We start from the raw sequence: 11,771 nt of genomic DNA on the forward strand, positions 1-11,771 counted from the left end.
ACTGGTCAAGGGCATTATTAGGGCCAAGTCCCCAGGTCTTTTATGCTAACCCCAAGCCCCAATGCACCTTTCCATCCTCTTTTAAAAACTTTGCTTACAGCTGAGAACAATGAAAAGCACAATGCTGATGAAAGTCCAGCCAGCCACCAGCTTAATTTGCCCAGAGGCATCTATAAATATAAGTTAGCACATACAAATGTGTACCAGAGCCCACGGCAGCCTTTGATTAACTGTTGGGTAAGGCTGATTTGTAAGGGACGCGGGTGGCACTGTGGGTTAAACCACAGAGCCTAGGACTTCCTGATCAGAAGGTTGGCGGTTCGAATCCCCACAACGGGGTGAGCTCCCGTTGCTCGGTCCCTGCTCCTGCCCACCTAGCAGTTCGAAAGCATGTCAAAGTGCAAGTAGATAAATAGGTACCGCTCCGGCGGGAAGGTAAACAGTGTTTCCGTGCGCTGCTCTGGTTCGCTGGCCACATGACCTGGAAGCTGTATGCCAGCTCCCTTGGCCAGTAAAGTGAGATGAGCACCACAACCCCAGAGTTGGCCACGACTGGACCTAATGGTCAGGGGTCCCTTTACCTTTAAGGCTGATTTGACCATGACCCCTGTCCCCTCTGTAGATCTTCACTCACTCCCTTGTTCCCAATGTAGGTCTTTTTTTCCCTGCAGTATATTGCCACTCACCTCTTCTTCCCTGGTGTATGCAGGGGCACCATTTTGTCGGTTTGCCTCAGGTGCCAAAATGTATTGGTCATACCCTAGTCATGGGTATGTATCACATATCCCTTTGATTCCCTAGCAATGCACATTACCAACGCACAACCAGGGGTTGTGTGAATCAGAACATCTGGGTGGGAGTCTAAGTTAATGTGGTCATATGACCCACCCAGGCATTTTTGCACAGAAGTTACTCCACCAGAATCCCAAATAATCATCCCATAACCAAAGATACTGCGGTGGGTGTCACCCATGGAGGTTATAGCAGTGAAAAAAAGGAACACAGAAACAGTATGGCCCACGTATCAACAACTACTAATGGAAGGAGAGGGTGAGATAAGATTAAAACCCTATGAGGAGATTAGCAGATACTGCAATAGCTGGTTGCAATACCACCAAGTAGTTCATAGATTTAATCAGGATAAAAAGAAAGGCTTAGAAGAAAAAGGGTCAAAATTGCAAAGTGAATTAATACAACCTAAAAAGAAGACCATCTCTATAACTTGCTGTTAGAGTGGGAATTGAAGGATGAAACAACCAAAGAAGTAATGATAAAGTGGGCAAATGATTTTGTTCATACAATCCAATTGGAAAATTGGGAAAGGTTGTGGAAGGTGGATATCAATTTCACAGCCTGTTATACGATACAAGAGAATATGATGAAAATGTTTTACCGCTGGTACCTTACTCCGGAAAAATTGGCTAAGATTTACAAAAAGCAGTCAAACTTATGCTGGAGATGTAAGAGGGAGGTGGGAACCTTTTATCATACATGGTTGGGATGTAAAATTGTAAGGATATTTTGGAAAGATGTATATGAGGAGCTGAAAAAATTATTCAAGATTTCGTTTGCCAAAGAGCCAGAGGTTTTTTTGTTAGGCCTAATATCAAATGACATTCCCAGAGATAAGAAAAATGTATTCCTTTATGCAACAGCAGCAGCCAGAATACTGATCGCAAAGAACAGGAAGGGGGAGAAAATACCATCATTGTTAGAATGGCAAAGTAAACTCTGTGAGTTTGTGGAAATGGCAAAATTGATGGGAGGGAGGGAAGGAATATATGAAAAAATATGGTTCTAGAACTGGAACATTAATAGATAATGTGTAAAACGTGCAGGGATAAGCAAGGAAATAATAAAAGAATCAATTGAACAATGATTAAATTATAACAAGACGGAAGAAGTAAAAAAAAATATTGAGATCACACATGGGTGAAGGGGAACAGGGGTATAGGGTGTAGCAGGAAACCCCCCGCCAATCATTCAGTTTGTACAAACTTCACACACACTCACACCCACACACTACATACGCTACACTTCTGTTATAAATTCATAGAAAATCAACCTTACATCGGATTTTCACTGTTCCACTTTTATTTTACTCCATGAAGGAAGGACTACAAAATGGGGAAGGTTTGATACAGGGCACCCATAATCCCTTCAGCATACCAGCACATCCACAGGAGCCCTGCCCAGTTGCTATGCCAACCCTGATGGTCCTAGACAGAAGACCATCAAGATCACAAAGAACTTGCATATGGGAGTGGATTCAGTACAGACTGGAACAAAGGACAATAATCAGCTCTTCCCTCTGGGGGCAGGAAACTGCAAACTCCCCTCTGTCACCTGGAAAGTACTCATGGGGAGGGGGGAAGGGGGAACCAGCCAGGTGACAGGACACTCAGGTTACCACCACAACTCCTCCCTCAACCCCTCCTTTCTGTGATGTATGCATGATGTTTCTGGGGGTGGGCTTGATCTACAGGATGGGAATTTCAAAAGTCTTTATAAGACCTTGCACACCATTTTTTCTGTGTCTTTCCTCTCTCCTGCAAGTGAGGGGAGCACCCTGTTGCAACAGTTCAATAAAGGCCAAGCCTACAGGCTGCTGTTTTGCTGCAAGTTATCCTGGTTGGTGTCTTTGTTTTTGTCCAAGGGAGCCCTCGGATTTTTCCGTTAACAAGGGGAATTTGAAATATTATTTATAATATAAAAGCTTTAACATAAAATTTTTAACTTTGTTGTATTTGTATACAGCAAAGAGAAGTTTAGAGTAATATTTTTGACAATAATAATCATCATCATCATCCCATAACACACACACACACACACATTCATGCACACTCTTTATAAGGCCACATTGCTTTGCATCCCTAAGTACGAGCACAATCAACACAGTTTCTTCTACTTATGCAAAATTAATTCTAAGCACCTGCCTTACCAGGATGTGGAATTCCATCAGACTGGCAGTCACCAAGTTGAAAGTGCGAACCAGTGGGTAAACTGAGTAAGCGTGTCTGGTGAAAGCTACAGCTGAACTGTGAGCAGCACAGTAGGATGAGCCAGGAATTGCAAGCAGTGAGATTCAGCAGGAATTGGGAGCAATAGATAAATCAAAGAGTCAGGGCGAAAGATGAAGGAGCACCCCAGAGCTCACAGAAGCCATGCTGCTCAAATATGGCTGAGCCGAAACAAAGAACCTTTTATATCCCTTAATGGCCAGAGGGATTCAGGGCCAACCTAAGCGGGTGGAGTCAGCCCAGGGCCAGAAGGCTCTTTACCTCTTACTGTTTACCAGTTAGGGGAACGGTACACAGATCCAGCAGATCTGGAGAAACCCACACCCAAGAGGTGCTGCAAATCCCAGTCTCGGCAAGCACTAAACATCTGGCAAGCCTACCATCTCTGCACAGCTCTGCCAGCTTCTTGCACCAAGTTGTGGCTGCAGGTTTACAACATGAAAGAAGTAAAATGAACAGAAGGTCCCAGGAAGTTTGCAAGATTTTTAGTAGATGTATCATCAGAGATGAGAAACCTCTTACCCTTTCCTCCTAGAATGCAAGAAGCTAGCAGAGTTGAATTTTCCAGGGATAAGAAGCAACCAAGCCAGCTCTAAAACAGACCCTTGTTTTGACAGCTAAGGACAGGGCTGGTTCTTCCTTATTTTCAGCTCTTTTATTATTAAATATATCGATAATTTCATACGTTAATAAGACAGGATGGATCAGAAAAGTCAAAGTGAACCCTCATATTTGTTTTTTTTCTATTTATATTTATCAATTGTAAGTGTCTTAGTCAAATCCTGAGTTCATTTTAGTACATTGTTTCTGTATATACATCATGAAAGGTTCCCAGTCTTTCTTAAAGTCATTATTGCCCTTATCTTTGAGTCTCTCAGTTAACTTCACCATTTCAGCATATTCCATCAACTTTTCTTGCCATTGTTCTTTCGTGGTATTTCTTCACTTTTCCATCTTTGAGCTAATAAGATTCTGGCCACTGTTGTCACATACATAAATAATTTCTTCTTGTCTTTTGGTACATCTTGACCTAAAATACCTAACAAAAAAGCTTCTGGTCTTTTAACAAAAGTTATCCTGAACATTTTTTTTCATTTCATTGTAAATCATATCCCAGTAATTTCTAATTATTTTACAATTCCACCACATATGAAAAAGGTACCTTCCTTTTCTTTACAAATATGAGGGTAAAATGTTAAGAAAATGTTAATAAGGTATAAGTTTAATTTCAATGTACAAGTTAAATAGAATTATAGGCAGAAGAAATGAATGTGTGATAAACCAGGAAGGGAAATTGGGGGAAGTCAAGGGGGGGATATAGAAAATATAAAATGTGGGTTTTTTTTATTTAGTATTGATTATGTTAAAATATATTGGAAAATCTAAAAAAAGAAATATTTACACACAGAGAGAGAGAGAAAAGAAAAGTCAGAGTGAGGATGGGTGGACACAAATCCATAGCCCATACAAATAGAACTAAATGAATTCTACTGGCAGCACTGCCCCAAACTATCCCAAGGATCAACACCCTCATTTAGGTTTGTCTCTTCATCCTGCCTATGCAGAAGTTATTAAGACATCGTTTCATATGGAGAAACACAGATTTTTCTCTTGTTCATCTCTAACAGAACTTCTTATTGACTCTACCAAATCAGAACCATAGGTGCACAGAGAAGGGGAAATAGGTTTCTAAACGTATCACTGAGCATGACTTATTTTTGCACACTGCCTAATATAAAGAATCAATCAGTAGATTATATAAATTTTAAAGCCAGAATTTTATCATAAATGATACAGAAAGATACCAATAAAATATCAGCAAAACAAAGCTGTGCGGTAAAATCTCATGAGTCATGAAACGCCTGCAGAAAAAAAGATAAGTCTTTAGGAGAGGCTAAAAGATAACCACCATTTCTGCCTCACGAACTTCACATCAGCGCTGTTTTACCTCACGATGATGAGGTTACAGCCTGGGTCAGGTTCGTTAGATCTCTGAGACCCAGTAAACTGTGTCCTTCCCCTCCCTCATGCTTGGGCCCTGAGCAGTCCCTTCCCCACCATCATTCCCTTGCTCAAACTGGCTGCTTAGGCTGCTCTTCAGTAAAAAACAAAACAAAAAAGAGCAAATTGGGAGATGGTTCTGAACAGTTTATGAAGTTAGGGCATCAGTCCAAGTAGCCTGCAGATGTCTGCACTCGCAGTGGTTCTCCAGGGAAAGATATTTCCCAGCCATTCTTCAGATTGCACAGTTAAGAAAAGCCAGGGATCCTACCCAGCATGGGATTAGCATATACAACGGAACCTTTTCCTTCCTTCCTTCCTTCCTTCCTTCCTTCCTTCCTTCCTTCCTTCCTCTGAGCTCTGACTGATATATCTGCAATTTTTTCCCCCCTGGGCTCCCCACTGGGCATTTCGAAGCAGAGAAAACATTCCGGAATCAAACAGGTAAGGCTTCTCCCTTCAATTTTATCCCCATGCCGGGGGAAATGTATACTAATACTGCATTTCTGCACGTTATCAGGTTGCTGTTTAATAGAAAGCAGGTGCGTGGCAGAGGGAAAGCAAGGATGATTTAGTAGTCAATCAGATAAATGCAGGAATACAAAGGGACAGCTCAAGGTCCAATACAGATGTGAAGCAGGGGATCAGATCTCCCAAACTCCCCCCCCCAAAAACTGTGGGACTCTGTTTTGATCAGGGTGGTGCCCCTTCTCCCCAAACAGTTATTCTGATCCAAGTCTCCCTCCCCAGGCATGCTATTACCCCCACAGGGTAGGGAGTGGTAGAGAAAAAGACCACTGGGACACAAGTATATTCCCCACCTTCCCCAAAGGGGCCATTTAGATCATGCTAGGATATCCCAAACTTAATTCAATAGGGGAAGAGGAGTCATTTTTTTTGCTGCTGGGAGGTAGAAATCCTTCCCCCATCTAAAGTAAACAACTCGGAGACAGGCCAGGAGATTCAGAACTACTTTCTGACCACCCCTGCCTTTAGGTCAAGGAAATGGGATGGGGGAAAAGCTGACAGCCCTCCTGCTGTGAGGGCCTTGTTGCAAAAGTAAAACATTGCTTGAAACAATGAAAAGAAGCACATTAAGAACCAAAAAGGCAACATACCTCGTCCCCGTGGTTTTCTCTGTGCAGCGGTCTTGCATAACTCTCTCAAATGATCTTTTTGTTTTATCTGGTCATAACGTGCTTTGAGCTTCCTGTTTTTCCATTCTTCTTTTCCTTCCTATTCAGGGTAAAAAGTGTGGTGTTTTTTGTAAAAAAAAGAATCCTTCATGTTTTCTTGTTGTTCTTGCAAGTTATTGTAATGGTGAAGATTGTATGCACAGTGCCAAAGGAGTGAGTAAACGGGCCAGCGATATCCCAGCAAAGGGAAGCAGTTGCTGAGAAGGCAATGTGACGTTTCACAAACGAAAGTGCCCATCGATTATTTGCATGTATTTTTCCTTTTCACAGTACTTCCTTTGATCCGAGGGATGCAACATAGGGAGGTGCCTTATACTCACACTCTTATCTACAGTGTGGTCACTATGGTGCTTTCAGACGTCCTTCTTGGCACCTGCCCAAACCTCCTCTGAATTTTATTTATTTATTTTAATAAGGATAGAGTGTTTTGGCTGAAAGGGGTTACCTTGTTTTGGGTGGGGCTCCCTGCTTTTTTTCTGTCTTATTTTGTTTTGTGTGTGGTGCATAGGTATTTTTCTTTGTTGTTCAATTGGTGGAGAGATCTGAACATCACCACTTGTTGCTTTGTGAAGTGGATATTTTGGGGTACCCCACAGCGGTTTCTTAGATTTCCAAATGTATCTCTAGGCCCAGAAAGGCTGAGGCCTCCTAGCCTATGGTGGCTGGTAGTGAGTCTCTAGAGCTTCAGACACAGACTGGAATTTTCTGTTAATCTACTACCTGGAGATGTCTGGGATTGAACTTGCAACCTTTGGCATGTAGAGCAAGTGCTCTATCACTGAGCTAATTTGACCCAGAGTACGAATATGTATAGCTTCAGAACATAACCACTACATTAATGCCCAGGTGCATTTGTAAACCTACAGTCGTGCACTACTACAATGAAGCTAATCATTTGTTTTGCTCTAATCGGACAGTCATGGAAAAAGTTGTGAAATTTATTTATTACCGTATTTCCTGGCGTATAAGATGACTGGGCGTATAAGACGACCCCCAACTTTTCCAGTTAAAATATAGAGTTTGGGATATACTCGCCGTACATGACTACCCCTCTTCCAACGCACACCAAATAAAACCGGGAGCGGTTAGGGTCGTTCTGTTGCTGGCTTCTGGGGCCAATTTTCAAGTGTATTTCTGCTTCATCTAGAGAGCTTGGTGTCCTCTGATTTAATTCGCTGTCATTTTGTCCTTTGGTGGGGAGTTGCTGCAGGAGTTGCTGCTGTAGCCGGCGTGTAAGACGACCCCCGACTTTTGAGAAGATTTTCCCGGGTTAAAAAGTAGTCTTATACGCCAAAAAAATACAGTACATGATTACACCTTCCTTTCTTCAAGGAGCCCATGGCCTTTCTCTACCCTCGTTTGATCCTCACAACAACCTTGTGAGGTAGGCAATCTAAGGAAGACCAAAATGGCTCCCAGAGAGCATCATAACTGACACAACATGGAAAGATTTGGAGAAAGGAACAGGACCAAAAGGCTTCTTGAATGCAAGTTTTTAAATTTGGTGTCCCTAGTTCAGGATAGGAACCTGTGGCTCCTCATATTGTTGGAAGTTCATCTTCTATCAGTCAGTCAGCAGTCAGGGATGATCCACTATTTTTGGATGGCATTCAGTCATGCTGTTTGTGGAATTCTCTCAGTGAGGCTAGCCTGCCTGACACCTTCAAAATGTATCTTTAGGCACCAGCAAAAACATTCACCCAGGCCCTGGGCTGATTAAGTAATCTATGTCCTTTTAAATGTGCCTTGCGGGAATATTGTTTTGTGTGTGCATCTCTTGTTATTATGTCATGCATTTTGTGTTTTTATACTGTGAAATGTCCTGTGATCTTTGGATAAAGGGTGGTGTATATAAAACAGCAGCAGCAGCAGCAAATTCTGGTTGCATAATTAAAGTTGATTTGGTGCTCTTGCAACAGAAACCCACTTCCCCTCAAAATCAGACTTTTTGCAACAAGGAAAATGATGAGAAAATGAACTGGAAAGCATGGGGTGCCGATTGCTTGGCAAAAAACATCATAAAACCTCCTTGCAAAAAAGACCTCTTCCCGACTTGTGACTCCTTGCAACTGGTATTCAGAGGCGTACCGCCTCCGACAGCCAAGGTTGAAAAGGTCAACGGGTCTCCTCTCCAGTAAAGCTTAGCTGGATCTAGTCCATTTTGTTGAGGGTTGTGGTCGGACATGCAGCGAATGCACACACGAAGAGGCAGGGACCATTCACAGAATCTTCTGTGGAACTGTTAGCTTTTGCATGACAGCAGAAAACCAAATCAACAGAGCATTATCGGCAAAGCCTCAGAGAAATCTCTTCTGAGAAATCGCAGTTCAGCCGTAGGTTACAAACGCCATCCAGCAGAGTGGGAAACACCACTCTTCACGCAGAAGATCCCTGCTGAATCAGATCTATATTGTGCAGTGGTGATTCTAGGTTTGGAAGCAGAGGCTTCTGGGAAATTTAAGGTATGTCATGTGGCGTAGGGGGTACATGATCAGACCCTAGACCCCTGAGTTTTATAATAATAATAATAATAATAATAATAATAATAATAATAATAATAATCTGCTGTGCTGGGGCAGGGAAGCTTTGACTGGCACTGCAGGAGGAATGTGTAACCAACTCCCACCAATTCCACTTGTTCTGTGAAGTGAAGGACATGAGGAGTTGATAATGCAGGTGAGCTGTGCACAAGCAAGGCCAATTCTGGATCCATAGTGGGGACATTGGTTTCCAGGCAGGAGTTGATCACGGTGTGGATTTGCCAAGCATGCCTTCCTCTTAGCATGTTCCTCCCTTGCCTCCTGAGTCCGAATGTCTTCAAAGCCCATGACACCTTTGGTAAAGGCTGCTCTCCAATTGGAGTGCTCACAGGCCAGTGTTTCCCAATTGTTGGTGTTTATGTCATGCTGGCCACATGACCCGGAAGCTGTCTGCGAACAAACGCCGGCTCCCTCAGCCTATAGAGTGAGATGAGTGCACAACCCCAGAGTGGGTCACAACTGGACCTAATGGTCAAGGGTACCTTTACCTTTATACTACTTTTAGATTTGCCTTGAGACAGTCTTTAAACCTCTTTTGTTGACCACATCAGGCATCCACACAACATGACCAGTCCAACGAAGTTGCTGTTCAAGAATCATTGCTTCAACACTGGTGATCTTTGCTTCTTCCAGTACAATGATATTAGTTCACCTGTCTTCCCAAGTCATGTGTAAAAAATTTCAGAGACACCGTTGATGGAATCTTTCGAGGAGTTGGAGATGGCCTTTAGAAGTGGTCCATGTTTCACAAGCATACAGTAAGGTTGAAAGGTCATGGCAACAGAACAGCCCTATTGGGTGAAGCCAAAATCTAGTCCAAGCAACAGTTTGCCTAATCCTTTCCCCCCAAGCTGTCCGTGTTGGTTGGTCGTCGCTATAACCTGCTCTGAGCTATAAACCTGACGCTGTGTGACCATTCAGAACTACGACCCGCTCGATTTTTGTCCCTCCCAGTGGCTTAGCGTGGGGGGTGCAGGGGGGGCAGGCCGCACCGGGTGCAACATCTGGGGGTTAGGGTTAGGGGGCGCAAATCCACAGGTTTGGGGGCGCAAATCCACAGGTTTGGGGGCGCAAATCCACGGGTTAGGGGGCGCAAATCACTTGCCTTGCCCCGGGTGCTGACAACCCACGCTACGCCACTGGTCCCTCCTGGCTCACGAGCATCGCCAGACAGGGAGAGAGAGAGAGAGAGGGAAGGAGAGTGACACACTCTTGTTTTCAAGACTCCGGATTAGGGGGAAAGAAACGTAGGGCGCGAAGAGTCCCAGCAATGGAGGTGGGGATACTCACGTCGCCCGTGAGGCCCCCGCTAGAGGGTCGAGAAGAGATGGGGGAACCAGGAGAACTCGCTGCCGCCGCCGCCGCCGCGTATCGCTCCCTTCCAATGTGCACGGGGGAACTTTGGAGGGGGCGGGGAGAAAGGGGTGTGGGAATCCCAACCGTGGTGAGTCAGCGCCCCACCCCCGTCCCCAACCTTTAACTGGGATGGGGGGGGGGGGAGAGAATTCCCATCAGAAAGTGGCACAGCGACCGGGACGGCGCGACCCGACGAATGTTAGGGAGCAGCTGGTGTTTTTGTGGTGCCGGCCGAGAGAGTTCGCTTTCGGGTACTTTTAAGGCAAAGAGGAGCAGCATCGCGAGTGAAGTTGCACCGAGTTCGCTTTCGCAGCCTGGCCCGACCTCCTCCGCCCTTCCTGGCGTGAATCAGTCATTCTCGAGTTGGGGGGAAAGCACGTCTTTTCCACGGAAGCTGACGGGCGTCTGGCACTCTGCGCTCTTGCGAAAGCCTCGCTCGCCGCCGCTGCTGTGGGGTTTGGGGAGATTTTTCTGTTCCCTCGTACACCGAATACGGAGGAATGTGGCACTTTCAGGAATTGAGTAAGGAAGGCTGGGCGCCGCGCTCCTGTTCTGCGCCCCCAGGCGTCCGTCGGCTTTTCCAACAAGAAATTGCGCGGGACACCCAAGAACTACGTCTGGTTTGGGCACATTCACACGTGCAATATAAATAAACTTAACAGCAGCAGCAGCAGCAGCAGCAGCAGCAGCAACAACAACAACAATATTATTCATAACCCGCCCATCTGGCTGGGTTGCCCCAGCCACTCTGGGTGGCTTCCAGCATATATAAAAACGTAATAAAACATCAAACAATAAAACTTCCCATGCAGGGCTTCCTTCAGATGTTTTCTAAAAGTTGGGTATATTTTTACTACCTTACATTCATATATCTATATGCATATACCTATATACACACATACACGTGTGTGTGGTTTATTTATTACATTTATGTACTACTATTAGCTTCCAAGGAGGCTCTCACAACAACCTTGTAATTCTGGTTCGGCTAAGAGATGGTGACTGGCCCAAGGTCACCCAGAGAGCACACACACACATATGACATATTGTACATGTGACCTTGGAGTGGGCAGCAAGAGCATATGGGGTAAGGTATTCCCTTGTCTACAGCATCTTCTTTGTATGCTGCGTTTCCACAAAAAGGATCGTGCTCAAAAGTGGCTTACAGCGAAGAAAACAGGAATACATCACAAGATCAACCATCACAAGAATAATTTCATAACAATACAGCAACACAATAGGGACCATAGCAACATAACGAAAACGTTTAAGCACTATATCCTGAAGCTAACTCCTTTCTGCTTCTGGGAACAGTTTCTTCTCCTTAAAAAAACTATAACAGATTGTGTTTCTGGCTCCAAATGAATGTTTAAGTGGATAGATGTATCAGGAGCACTTTAAACACTTACAGTGGTGGACAGCTCTCCTCCTGACCCATTGAGGAGGGGCAGAACCAAACACTACGAGTAGAATATGGGCAGGAAAACACGTAACAGGATAATGTCATAAGACAGGGTATGTGTTCCTACATGTCCCTAGGAAGAGAGGGAGAAACTGACACAGTGATGTCATTTTTAAGAGTCTTGTTTTACCACCTGAGTTGACTCAGACATCCAGGGGAGGAAAAATTGTTGCTGTTGTTAGATCTCCCCCAGTCC

The 11,771-nt window shown here is 44.3% G+C and overlaps 1 protein-coding gene across 6 annotated transcripts in view; it reads right to left on the reverse strand.

Annotated features, from left to right (window-relative positions):
* OSMR (oncostatin M receptor) overlaps window positions 1–10,651 on the reverse strand; it is a 52,140-nt gene extending 41,489 nt beyond the window's left edge. For 2 of the 6 annotated variants that reach the window (XM_083402757.1, XM_083402756.1), the window contains exons 1-3: window positions 10,048–10,406; window positions 6,140–6,257; window positions 4,512–4,573 (exon numbers count right to left, since the gene is read on the reverse strand). The gene's annotated coding sequence lies outside the window, so the exon portion shown is untranslated. Of the gene's footprint in view, window positions 1–4,511; window positions 4,574–6,139; window positions 6,258–10,047 lie in introns of all 6 variants that reach the window. The other 4 variants (XM_083402759.1, XM_083402758.1, XM_083402754.1 and 1 more) reach the window with 3 other exon arrangements.
* Window positions 10,652–11,771: the final 1,120 nt, after the last annotated feature.

Source organism: Podarcis tiliguerta, assembly GCF_965153285.1.
Source record: "Podarcis tiliguerta genome assembly, chromosome: 11".
In the NCBI taxonomy this organism is placed as follows: domain Eukaryota; kingdom Metazoa; phylum Chordata; class Lepidosauria; order Squamata; family Lacertidae; genus Podarcis; species Podarcis tiliguerta.